General features: G+C 51.3%; 1 long non-coding RNA gene across 1 annotated transcript; it reads right to left on the bottom strand.

The window, feature by feature from the left end:
- Positions 1-5,118: 5,118 nt before the first annotated feature.
- Positions 5,119-12,149, bottom strand: LOC132020438 (uncharacterized). The gene is made up of 3 exons (XR_009404965.1): positions 12,040-12,149; positions 10,678-10,869; positions 5,119-5,217 (listed from the first exon to the last, which is right to left on the bottom strand). It is a non-coding gene; the product is annotated as an uncharacterized LOC132020438 (long non-coding RNA).
- Between the last annotated feature and the right edge of the window lie 224 nt (positions 12,150-12,373).

Raw genomic sequence — 12,373 nt, 5'->3', positions numbered from 1 at the left:
GCAGGACGGAAAGGAGAAGCTGCCAGTTCCATGGGTTCACCAGTGGAGACAGGATCTCATCTCCTGGATCAGCCTTTTTTAGGAGCACAGTTGGTCCGTGGCTCATGACAAAGGAGAAGGCAGAGGACACAGACACGGTGACAAGCAGGTAGGGTAGGGTGTTCCCTGGGGCTCGCGTCTGTTTCCTCCATGAAACAGGATGTCGGGCCATCAGCAGCGAGTGAGGACAGGAGAGGCGTCTAGGATTCGGGAGAGGACGAAGTGAGAAGCCATCCAGAAGAGAAGGCCGGGGAGGATGGGAGGAGGAGGAGGACCACCAGGAGGACCACCAGGAGGACCACATCTGAGCTCCGTGGGCAGGAACTCAAGGGCCAGGCCCCGGAGAGGCAGAGCCTTGGATGTAACTGGGGGCAGGGCTTTGGAAAAGTGAGTGGGATCCAGGAAGGGGCGAGCATGTGCTGGAAGAAGGGACACCACGTGCACATCTTGCTCTGAGTGGAGCCCCACAGGTGATGGGAAGTCCCAGTATCACCGGACAGGCCGGAGCAAGAGAAGAGACCAGAAACTCAGGCTCATGAAGAATTTCAAGAACAAAAAAAAAGACATTAATTCAATGAGCCCTTACTGGGGACTAACTCAGAGCCAGGGAATATGCTTCAGATTTAGGAAAACCCAGCACCAAAGCCTCTTCAGAGCCAAGCACGTACTGGGCTTCCCATGGTGCCGGTGAGACAAGAGCCAGGTCCGGGAGGAGAGCTCGTCCCACGGGTCAAGTTCATCCAGTCACCATGACCAAGGTCTTCCTGTTGCTTTTGACACAACCCCTAACAAGCACCTTGCAGGACGTGGCTCTGGCTCCCCGAGCTGCGGGGCTGGTGAGGAACGCTCGTCCCCCAGCCTCACCCCTGCTCTGCAAGCCCGCGGGGACGCCCCGCTGTAACTGCATTCCTGGTTGCAGTGATTGCTGATGCAAATAACCACTTGCTTTATTTTATCCATAAATTCCCTTCCTAATAACAATAAGGCATGCCAGGGCTTTGGCCTCGTGCCTTATTACACCACCTGAGGAGTGAGATAATCACCCAGAAATGTACTGCCTGTTGTGCATTTTATTACTTGAATACAAAGCGGTTCAATTCAAGAAACACTTAGTTGAAGACAGCATAAAAAAAAAATAATCATATGAAAAGTAATTCTTCCTAATGCTACTGAGCACGCTGCAGGGAATAATCCTCTTCCAGCGGGAGGACGGTCTGGATGACCTGGTGGGTCTCCTCCAGTTCCAGACCGCCAGACCCAGGTAGGTCTGACAACACGAACAGACCTCAGCAGTCATGGGATGAAATCTTTCCAAGCAACTATCCTCGGGCGGCCCGCTCATTCTTCGGCAAACTCGGCAGGCCCCGTGCAGACGCAGGTGGAGGGAAAGAAGGAGAAGTATGAACCCCCTGACTTCTAGCAGCTCACCGTCTGAACTCGGACTTTTCGGAGAACGCCACGTTTTTCAGGCACAGGTGAAGATATCCCCACTGCATGGACAAGGACTCTGAGGTAGCAGGTAGGAATGCAGGGACTTCCTGTCCTCGAGTGGCTGAGAACCTGAACTAAATCACTCTCTCTCCGGGGTTCGGGAATTTTCCCAAGAGATGCCGTCCTCAGGTCACCTCAACGGGGAAAGAGCTAGTCCATCTGTAGATTCCTCAGGAAGATATAACATGGGTTTTTTTAAATTATTACTGATTTTTTATTTTGAAATGTATTTCCTTTGCACCTTTAAAAAAATAGTTTTGAAAGGCGGTTGAAGCAGACACACAGACACGTATGTAGTTTTAAAGAGTGGTTCTCAAAATGTGGTCCCTTGGGGCACCTGGGTGGCTCAGTGGGTTAAAGCCTCTGCCTTCGGCTCAGGTCATGATCCCAGGGTCCTGGGATCGAGCCCCATATCTGGCTCTCTGCTCAGCAGGGAGCCTGCTTCCTCCTCTCTCTCTGTCTGCCTCTCTGCCTACTTGTGATATCTGTCAAATAAACAAATAAAATCTTAAAAAAAAAATGTGGTCCCTTAACCAGCAGTATCAGCATCTCCTAGAACCTTTCCAGAAATGCATTTTCTCAGATCCCACCCTGCCCAGCCAGTCAGAAACTCTGGGAGTGGTGGCCCGGCCATTTGTGCCTTAACAGGCTGAGGCCAGTGCTTAGGGGACCCTGAAGTTGATGTATGAGTCTACAGATTTAGAAGGAGGCTCTGTAAAGTCTCCTGCTCAATATCAAAATGAAGTAAAAGATCACAAATGTTAAACTGAAGTGATTCTAGTAGATTCGCCTAGCTATAACTGAGCAGCTATCTTGCCAACCCTCCGTTAAACATCAAACTTGTAGCGACCTTTCGGGTCAGATACCATTACCCATATTTTTAGAGGTGGGGAAATTAAACCGGAGAGGAAATAAAAGAAAAGAGATAAATAAAGAGCCAAATTCACTCATGAAGCCCAGACTTGAGCTCTGCTGATTTTAATGCTAGGCTTTTTGCCCAGTTGTGCCAGGGGTGTGTATGTGCGAGCACGTGCCCGCACGTGTGCATGCATGTGTGTGCGTGTACTTGCACAGATGCATGAGTGACTTGTGTGCCTTCTCACAAAAACAAATATATGAGAACAATGAAGTTTGCATATATTGATAGAATAATATGAAAACCCTGTCAGTATTCTAGAAGGGACACCTTGCGTTTGCCAGTCTAACACTTCTGCAACCTACTCAAAAGAACATGTAGAAAATTAAAAGCAAATCATCTCCATAATAATCTAATCATATATTAGGATTCCGGGGCTTGTGCCACCTCCCCCATCTCAGCCTCATATTCCCCTCAATATTCTAGACTCTGCTGGCAACCCCTCGTCTACTGTTCTAAACATAGGGATTATAAGAATGCAAGCTGATTTAGAAATATATTCCAAATGATAGGGTATCGTAAAAAACAATTTAGCCAGTCAACTGAATTCAATTTAGCAGAAAAATCTGTGGTTAAAAAGTGACCTGCCTCTAGGGCCTGCAGCCCCACGAGTCTGAGCCACAGACATCCTCCACCAAGGGCCCCCCACTCACGCTGTCCCCACAGCCCCACACGGCTCTCACCTTCCTCCCGGACCTCACTTTAACCAGTACCTTCTCCTGCAGCATAAATTGCAAGCCTAAGCCCCCAACACACACACACTACAAGACAGACCCACACACACTCAGAAATCAAATTCGAAATTTAACACAAACCTCTCAACATTAATATGCTTTAACGGAGTAGTATAAATAATGATTATAAATATATTGAAACAGAAAAACGTGTTTAGGACAATGTTAAGAGAAAAAGCTCTGTGGGGTAGACACTATGAACACAGTAATAAAGAAATGTGTTTTCCCGTGTGAACAGGGTCCACAACATGGGACGAAAATAGCTACGTGGTGTGGGGGAGGCAGCGATCTCTTTTATTTTAAATGCTCTTTGATAAACATCTCGTGGCATGTTGGAAAGAACATGCCTATGGGGCCCCCAGGCAGCCATGGCCTAGCTCAGCTCCTGCTTCCTCAGGCTCCCCTCTTGGCCTCTTACGGCCCAGGGCCTCTCTCCCCAGCGAACTCCTGTCACCCACAGACCCGGGTATGACCGTCACCTCCTCGGAGAGGTCTCCCCGATCACCCTGTCTGTGTGCTCCTGTGCGGCCTCTCATCACCGCTGGTCCTTCCCTGGCACCGCTCTCCCCACGGTTGGAAGCCACAGTCAAGTGTGGGGAATGACAACGCGGACTACAGGCTCCGTGACATAAAATGGGGCTTTTACGCCTCTGCGCCCCCAGCCCCAGAGTACCCGGAAGGTAACTGGAAATATTTCTCAAATTAATGCATGAAGGATGTTCTCAGCCCTGTCACGCAACAGCATTCTCCTCCCAACACACACACTCACACGCACACACGCACACTCGTCCCTCTACTTCTGGACCCGTTAGGGTCATCTTCCTCCTTTCCTGCCTCCCAGGGCCCAAGTTTCAGCATCACCCCTGATTCCTCACTCTCAGCCTCCCCCACCCCCGAGAACCCGTGACCGTGGCCCAAAAGCTCTCAATCGACACCTAAGGCCCTTGTAATTGTCTTCCCCTGAGATGATTAGCGTCACGATACCAGGAGCTACATCCGATCACGGTGGTCCAAAAACTAAGGAAGGTCAAGTTTAACTGAACTGAGTGTTGTGGTTTTGGGATAACTTCTCTCAGTGGGAGCACAGATCCTGGAGGAAAAGCTTACACCATGTTGTTGGCGACGTGCTTTCCCAATCCCAGACACAAACACCTAATGTCAGGAAGTGTCACAGAAATTCGCTCTTACCTAATGACCATTCTCAGACACCCCCACGCCTAACACGATGGCAGACACGGCAACAGGCGACAACATAGTTGTGTCAGAACTGACCGCACGTCGGCTGTCAGACAGCTGTTCCCATCTCAGAAACCGTTTCCCTGGCAGCCTTTTAAAATGTAGGAGCTGGAAACCATTACGCGCTCTCCTCCAGCTCCTGTGAGCAGACAAGGAGCGTTTAACACATCCTATTTATAGTGTAGACGCGGAGCAAGTCCTAGGATGCTGGCAAGGGAGAGTCGCGATGCTTTCCCCTCCGGAGTTCAGCGAAAGTTTTGACGCTGCTGCCACCTATCGGGCGAACGGAGCATATGCGGCCACGGACAAACCCGGCTTGCGGTCCCCCCGCAGGGGAGCCCGCTTCCATGGCCCCAGACTTGTTGAGTATCTGTCATCACGTAGAGCCCCGAATTAAGGACATTCAGCTTTAAGATGTATACGCTGATGCTTGTGAATACGATAAATGTGTAAGTTCCGAGACCATTTTGGCTCCCAAATCAGCATTTAGTATGCACCTTCTGCATGAATGACACAAACGGGGTGGGAGCGATCCCAGGATCATGATCAGCCTGTAAAGCACTTTCTCTCCAGGGAGGTCATACACCCAGCCCTGTAGGGCGCACTCGCCCCCTTTGACCCCACCAGTGGACACCGTACACTCCCTTCGGTCCCGCTGGTGGACACCGGCATTCAGGAGACAGAGGCAGCTCACCTGGCCTTGGTGCTGCAGGATTTTGTGCTGTTGACTGTGGCTTCATGCGTTTTGGTGCTACTTCGTTTCATTTCCTTCAAAATTAATGACTTCTGAATTTGTGGATTCTGAAAAATAAGAGAGCAATGAGTGAGCACAGATTGGCAGGCAGATTTTCTTATTTACCTTAGCAGGCTGCAAGAATGGAGCCCGCGGCTCTGCAGAATAATCAACGGGTTTTGCAAGCTCCTGCAGAATTTCGTCAAACGCCTGAGGCAGGGGCGCCCGGGGGGCTCAGTGAAGCGGCTGCCTTCAGCTCAGGTCAGGATCTCAGGGTCCTGGGATCGAGCCCCGCATCGGGCTCCCTACTGAGCAGGAAGGAGAGAGAAGATGGTTCTCCCCTCCCTCTGCTGCTCTCCCTGCGAGCGCTCTCTCTGTCAAATAAATAAAATCTTAAAACAAAACCTCAGGCAGGTCCTCTACATGAATTCATACTAAATTGTAGGTTTCCCAGGGGAGTGAACTTACGTCAGCACAGTATGACCACCACTCATCTGCCCATATCACACACACACAAATACACAATATCACACATGTAAGCCTACTGTGGTCCCCCTCTAGTTTCCTCACATCAGCCAGAATAATTACTTTAAAATACTGATGTCCTCATGTTACTTCCTTGCTTTAAAAACTCCAACTGCTTCCTATTGCCCTGAGAATTAAAACCAAAGTCATTTACGGTTGCCGCGAGCCTGTGCAGGACTCCGTGCTCCTCCTGCTGTCTTCCTCTCCCAGTTCCCTGAGCCTCAGCCACAGTGACCCTTGGCCGTCCCTCTGATGTGGCCTTCCTACGTGGAAGCTCTGTTTTTGAGTGCGGTAGCACCCCCCGCCCCAACACCCTGTCCCCAGACCACTGATCCTTCTCTCGGGCCTGCCTAATGCGCTCCTCCCTGCAAAGATCACTGGTTCTCATCAGAGCCACCAGAGCGCTTGTTAGGAACAGAGCGCTGGGCTCCAGCTCCAGATCCCAATCCTAGATCTAGATCATGGGGATGGTGGGGGCCTGGGAACATGCCTCGCTGGAAAGTTCCCAGGAGCTGCTGCTGCTGCCCCCCAAAACCAATGCTTCAGACGTCAGTACAAATGACACTTCCGCAGGGAGCCTCCTTCGGCGCCCCCCCCCACTAACCATGTCCCCATTACACACTTCCACAGCGACCTCTGCTCTCCTTCGTAGCCCTCAGCCTAGTTTGGAATGACTTACCTATCCGCATGAGTATTCGGTTAATGCCTGTCTCTGTAAAGAGGGCTGTAAAGCAAGGGCCAAGTGAATTCACATCATCTGTATACCTCCGGATCCTGGGCCAGGAACTAGCGGCCAAGGGTGCTTAAACTCACTGAGTGAATGAATGAAATTGCTTCTGCTCCTAAACCTTGGTAAGTCAAGGCAGAAATCTCTGCCTTTAACTGTGGCCTCCAGCTCTCTTTCTGAGCAGCTGGCAAGAGCTGTCGATTTACTTGTAAAACACTCTTCGATCTACTATTCCCTGCCTCTCCCCACCACTAACATCATGGCTGCATTCGCCCTCACTCCTGTGGGTTACAGGAACAGCCCTGCACATGTGTCCCAGGCCCCCCTTCTCCCTCTAACCCATGCTCCCCGTTGCCATGATCGGTCTTTCTCACGCACACAGAGAGTTGTGTTCTTCCCTGCCTTAAAAACATGCCATGCGGAACTATATATGTGTTAGAATCTCCCAGAATGACGTGCCGAGAAGAAAATGAGTGCATGTCCCACTAGTGAGACCTGAATCCAGTCCGTGCTTTAGTCCCTAGTGCTGTCCTGATTCCCATGGCTGTGCTATGGTTCTTCTGTACGATGTTATCCGGGGTGGGTAGGGGGAAGACTGGGGGCACAGAGGAACTTTCTGTACTGATCCTGCAACATTTTTAAAAAGAGTTAAAAATGTTTTAAGCTTAAAAGAGGAAAAAAATGCAAGACTTCTTCAAAGCATCCAGACTGAAGTCAAACCCCTGATTGTGGGGGAAAAGATCCTTCATTCCCATCACGAGTAACCGGCCCTAAGTGACCACAAGGTACCAGCGCTCCATGTAGCCTATATTTTCACACAGACCTCCGCAGAGGCCCTGTCCTTCCCCACCCAAGCTCGGGCTCATGCTTTTGCCACAATTTCCTTCCACCCCTCTGGCCTGCCCCCTGCAGCTCACCCTTCAAGACGGAGGGCGCTGTCCCTCCTGCTTCCTTCCTATCTTCTTTAACTGAAACTAATTGAGCTTTTACAGAGAATCTGGTCTCATGGTTTTGTTTTGCCGGGTGTTTTATTTAATGAAGAAAAGGACGAAAAGGTCTAAGGTACTGTAATTCCATTCCTTTGCTAGCCCTACTACTCTGTGCGCTCTGATTCTCTGCTTCCAGAATTTTCTATTGGCCGTTTATCCATGGCCCCTGCTGGTCGGTGAGCCCTCCAGTGGAGGAATGGGCTGATCTCACCGCTTCACACTCAACACACTGAGCTTTGTTCTCGATGGACCACAGCAGACAACACCTAGTATGGTGAGGGCAAGAAGGCTGGGCTAATCTTACCCTTGGTTCCAGAAGCTGAGTCGTGCCCTGGGCAGGAGCACAGCACTCGGACGTGTAGGTCATCTCTGGCTTCACGCCACCCACAGTTTAGGCTCTCCAAATAAAGAGAACTCTGAGACACTCATCAATGACATTAGAGGCGTCTGGCTGGCTCTGGGGGTGGAGCGTGTGCCTCTTGATCTCGGGGTTGTAGGTTCGAGCCCCACATTTGGTGTAGAGATTACCTCAAAATAGAACCTTAACCAAAAAATTACTTCAGAACTTGGTGAGGTAGAAATTAAGAAGGCTCATAAAACCAATGCCCCCACCAAAAGCACCAAGTCACAGACCCCATCACATACACTTCTCAGCCACAGGCAACCAAAATTGGAGGGCTATTTCCCTGCTACATTTGTTTATTTGCCAGAGAAGTATTAATGTCCAGTTTTTAACAGATGCTATTTATAACAGAATCATAACAAAAGTGCCATCCATCTGCCTTGGCATCCAGAGAAAACATAATTCAACACGAGAGTAAGAAATGTGTGCAGCCAAACAGAAATGGCATCAGAAGCAAAAATTGTTGGAACTAGTATCACGGGGTGGGGGCGGGGGAAGAGATTGTCACTTGGAAAAAGTTGCAAGCAACAAAAAGATTTTGGCAGTTAAATCTGAATACTTGAGAAAAATCTTTCTCCTTCTCTAATCTGGTATCATATGGATGTTTTATCATATTTTGGGACATATACCCCAGAAAGTTCTCTTTTTATCCTTCCATACACCCCGTCAGTCATTTCTGGAGCATCTACACTTCTGGACAATGGGAAAAAAACAGAGAGCCTAGAGCCAGTCTAATTGGTTCCACCACCTACCGTCCAACTCACAAGTTAATTAACCTCTTCCTGACCTGGTTTCCTTATCTTCAACATGGAAACAACGTCTCTCGTTGAAGGAGATATTCTTAACCTGGAATCTAGGGACACGGTCCACGTGTGTGCTTTCGCAGACCTTCAAACCCTCGGAGATTAAATGCAAAGGTGTTGTGGAATGAACTTTCTAGAGAGAGGACATATTGCTTTCCCCAGCTTCTCAAAGGGCCAGGGAACCAAAAATCGTTCAGCGCCACGCTGTCCACGCTGCGGGAGGGTCATGGATAACCTTACCCAAAGCAGCGGACACAGAGCGGGTCGTACTCATGATTTGGTAACTGCCATCATTTTCTAAGTCCTGGGAAGGTACAGAACACACACGAGAGGCGCAGAAGCAGGTGGGCAGCCACAGTGTAAGTGGTGAGCATCCTCTCAGGGTTTTATAAAAACCATAAGGGAAGGCAAACCAAAGTCAGTCCAGGAAAAAACCCAGCCATAGAAAGTGACAGGGCGGAGGCAAGAAAAGTATCAGGACAGTGACATGACCATCACTGCAGTGGCACACGGCAGGTGCTCAGTGAACAACTGTTGAGTAAGTGAGCAAACAAATGACTGAAACGGACCCAGGGGACAGGACACCAGCATTTACAAAGCCCCGGGGGCGGGGGGTAGAGATAAAACTGAGAAGGTGTTACTGAAAACAGTTTCCATCCACAGTCCTTTCAGTAGTCCACATTCTCTCCCTAACCGCTGAGAAGCCGGAGCCTACTCCTCAGTCCTTGTAGTAACCAAGCCCTGCCCAGCCTTTGTGATAAAGACCTACATGTTACAAAAGCTTTAGTTTTCCAGATGAATTAAAATGCTTTATTTGCCGGGGACACCTGGGTGGTTCACTCAGGTGAACCACCTGAGTGGTGTCTGACTCTTGATTTAGGCTCAGGTCATGATCTCAGGGGCGTGAGATCAAGCCTCACACTGGGCTCTGTGCTCACCGCAGAGTCTGCTTGTCCCTCTTCGTCCCCTCGCTTGCTCTCCCTCTCTCTCAAATAAATAAAGAAAATCTTTTTTAAAAAATGTTTTATTTGCCTGAACAAAATAAATTCAACTCCCCCGCGACCATTTTCTTTTTTCTTGAGTTAACAAGAAGCTCACAACTAAGTCTGCACCCTAACTGTGTTAACCATTACGGACAGTCAGAATACTTTCTCCCCCACCCCCGCCGCCATGATGTTACTTTCCTGTTCTACTTGTAGTCTCCGCGATCCTGGTGAACATGTGTTTATTTTACCATATTATACGTATTATTGGGCGTCATCTCCAAGCCTCAGGTGACTTAGGGAGCAGATAAATATCTGAGTGTGAGAAGCATGAGTCAAGAACACAGAGGTCCTGCCATCAGGCAACCCGGGGTACAAGGCACACTCTACCATTTCTCAGCTTGGAAGGCCCTTAACTTCCCTGAGTCCCTTTTCCTTCAACTACCAAATGGGAACTGTTCCTTTTTGGAAACGGGTAGTGAGGACTAAACTTAAAAAAGGATGCGAGGCCCTGGGCGGTGCCTGGAACACAGTAAGTGCTCGGTAAGTACTAGCCAGGAGTCGCAGTGGTCACCGTAGGGCTAGAAGCAGAAGCAGAAGTCATAAAACTACAGATAAATAGGTATAGAGAAGAAAAACAACCAGAGCACCCAAAACAACGTCAACCAGGAAAGAGACAGTAAAAGGTCAAAACCAAGAGGCAAAGGGTAGAAACCAAAGCTCTTTGGGGCTAGAAACAACATATTCATGGGCTCTCTCTGTTTACAGGCTTTTCTCAAACACGTCTCTTTCCTTTGAAGCTCCTCTTCCAAATGGTGTAGCATTTCGATGAAGGTGTATTAATATTTAAGAGTTACAAGAATCCAATCTCCATGATGGTGCAGGCCTATACCTAAATATGGTTGGCAAAAAGGTCAGCTCACTCGCGGTATCTGAAGGGAGGGAGGCAGCGTTAGCATCTTGGGCCTCTCGCACTTCCTCACGCGCCTCGTACGGCACATTGGACCATCCTGGCAGGCGAAGGAGCCATCCAGGAAGACCTTCGGGGGCGCACACCGACTGCTGACCTCCAGCATTCGATACAACCTCAATACACACCTGCGAAGAAGCTGTATTACAGCGGCTGTCCTGTCAACAGCCAGTGGCCTCCCAGTGGCTTCCTGCGCCGGGCAGGCACCAGCCCCCTGAACATCGTCCTGGAGCTGGTTCCGTGTCCATGTGCCGGTCAGCTGCAGGAGTCACAGCGTGGGCGCTGGAGAGATCTCCGTGCATGGGGGATCAGGTGGGCGCCTGTGAAAGGGCAGGAAAGGGCCAAAGTTGGAGAGCAAACTGCAAGTCTCAAGTAAGCGCCTCCCTTGAGCCAAGCAGCCCACGGAAGGTGGAGGGAAAGGGAGAGCACACGTCACCAAAAGAGCCCACGTGCCCTCAGGAAGCTTGCAGCAGGGTGGAGTGGGAAGGAAATGCTCCCAGATAATCCAAGGGGCCAAGCCTGTTCCGCTTCTGAATGACCCCCCCCCCCCCCCGCCCCGAGCCAGTCAATCTTTATGGAATGGAAGGCAATGGATAAAGGACAGAGTTGGAGGGACCACGGTGTGTGAGTCAAGTTCATTCACAGCATTTCTGAGAGTCCACCCATTTAGGGGCAGACAGGACTCAAGAAGCGTTATTAAACCGCGCTTTTCGAGCAAGAGTCCTTTTCACAGGGACAAGGCGGTCTGAGGGGCAGCGACTTTTAGGGGCGGAGGAAAGGACAGAAGGTCGAGGGGAGGCCAGGGGGGCCTCGGCCCGCGACGGTAAGGATGCTCTGGGCAACAGGGCGTTTCACAAAGCGCTTTCCAGACGAAATTTCTGAGGGAGGCAAGGATAACTGGGTGTGGTCTGAGGACAAAGAATGTTCTAGAAAGGCCAGAGATTCTTGGCAGGGGACACAAACGCCGGGCTTGAACTCCGGTTCTGCGGCTCCCTGGCTGGGTGAGTGTGCACAACCCCCTTCACGCCGCAGGCTTCAGCTCCGCGTCTACAAGCGGGAGGCAATGGTCCTCGAGGTGGCTGTGGCGACCCGTGAAACGAAGGGCACGGAACAGTCTGGAAACTGGAGTGAGCGAAGGCATTGCCACAGATTTCCCGTGCGACCTCCACAGAGGCGGGGAGGAAGAGGTCGCCACCTCCCACGTCGTGGTCGGCCTTCCCCAAATATGACGTCAGCCCACGGCACGGGGACCGCACCCCGGACCGCGGTAGCGCCGGAGCCTGCGACGCCGGCTGACACACGTGCGGCCCCGGTGAGCGAGTCACCAGCCCACTGGCACGTTTGAGGGCAGGAGGCTCCGCGTGCCTGGGTGAGCGGTGAGCCGCAGCCTTCTCCGCCCGGGCTGTGGGACCCTCAGAGCCGCCCGCCCCGACCCTCCTCTTGCCCTCGGTTAGCGCGCGGGTCGGGACTCCGAGGCCGCACCGCCTTACCCGAGCCCCCTTGTCGCTTCTCCACCTCGCGGAGCCACCGCAGAGCGCGCGGACCCGAGGCCGCGCGTCCACAGAAGCCCAGCCCACTCGCCGCCTCTAGGACGCTGTTGCCCGAGCAACGATGACACGCGCTGACTGGAGGAGGGGTCTGCGCACCCGGCAAGAAGCGAGGCCCCGATTGGCTAAATCGGTAAGTGAGAGGCGTGACCAGGTCGGACCGGTGCTCCGCCCCCGCGGGAGGAATTTCCGCCGGAAGCCTGCGCCCAGGGCGCGGGAACCGGCGGAGTGCTCTGGCGAGGGCGTCGTGATAGTGGGTTTCTGTGACGTGGCCTTC

This window comes from Mustela nigripes, chromosome 6 (assembly GCF_022355385.1).
Source record: "Mustela nigripes isolate SB6536 chromosome 6, MUSNIG.SB6536, whole genome shotgun sequence".
NCBI lineage: Eukaryota > Metazoa > Chordata > Mammalia > Carnivora > Mustelidae > Mustela > Mustela nigripes.
Note: the sequence above shows the minus strand (reverse complement) of the source record. Positions and strands in the feature narration are given on the sequence as shown.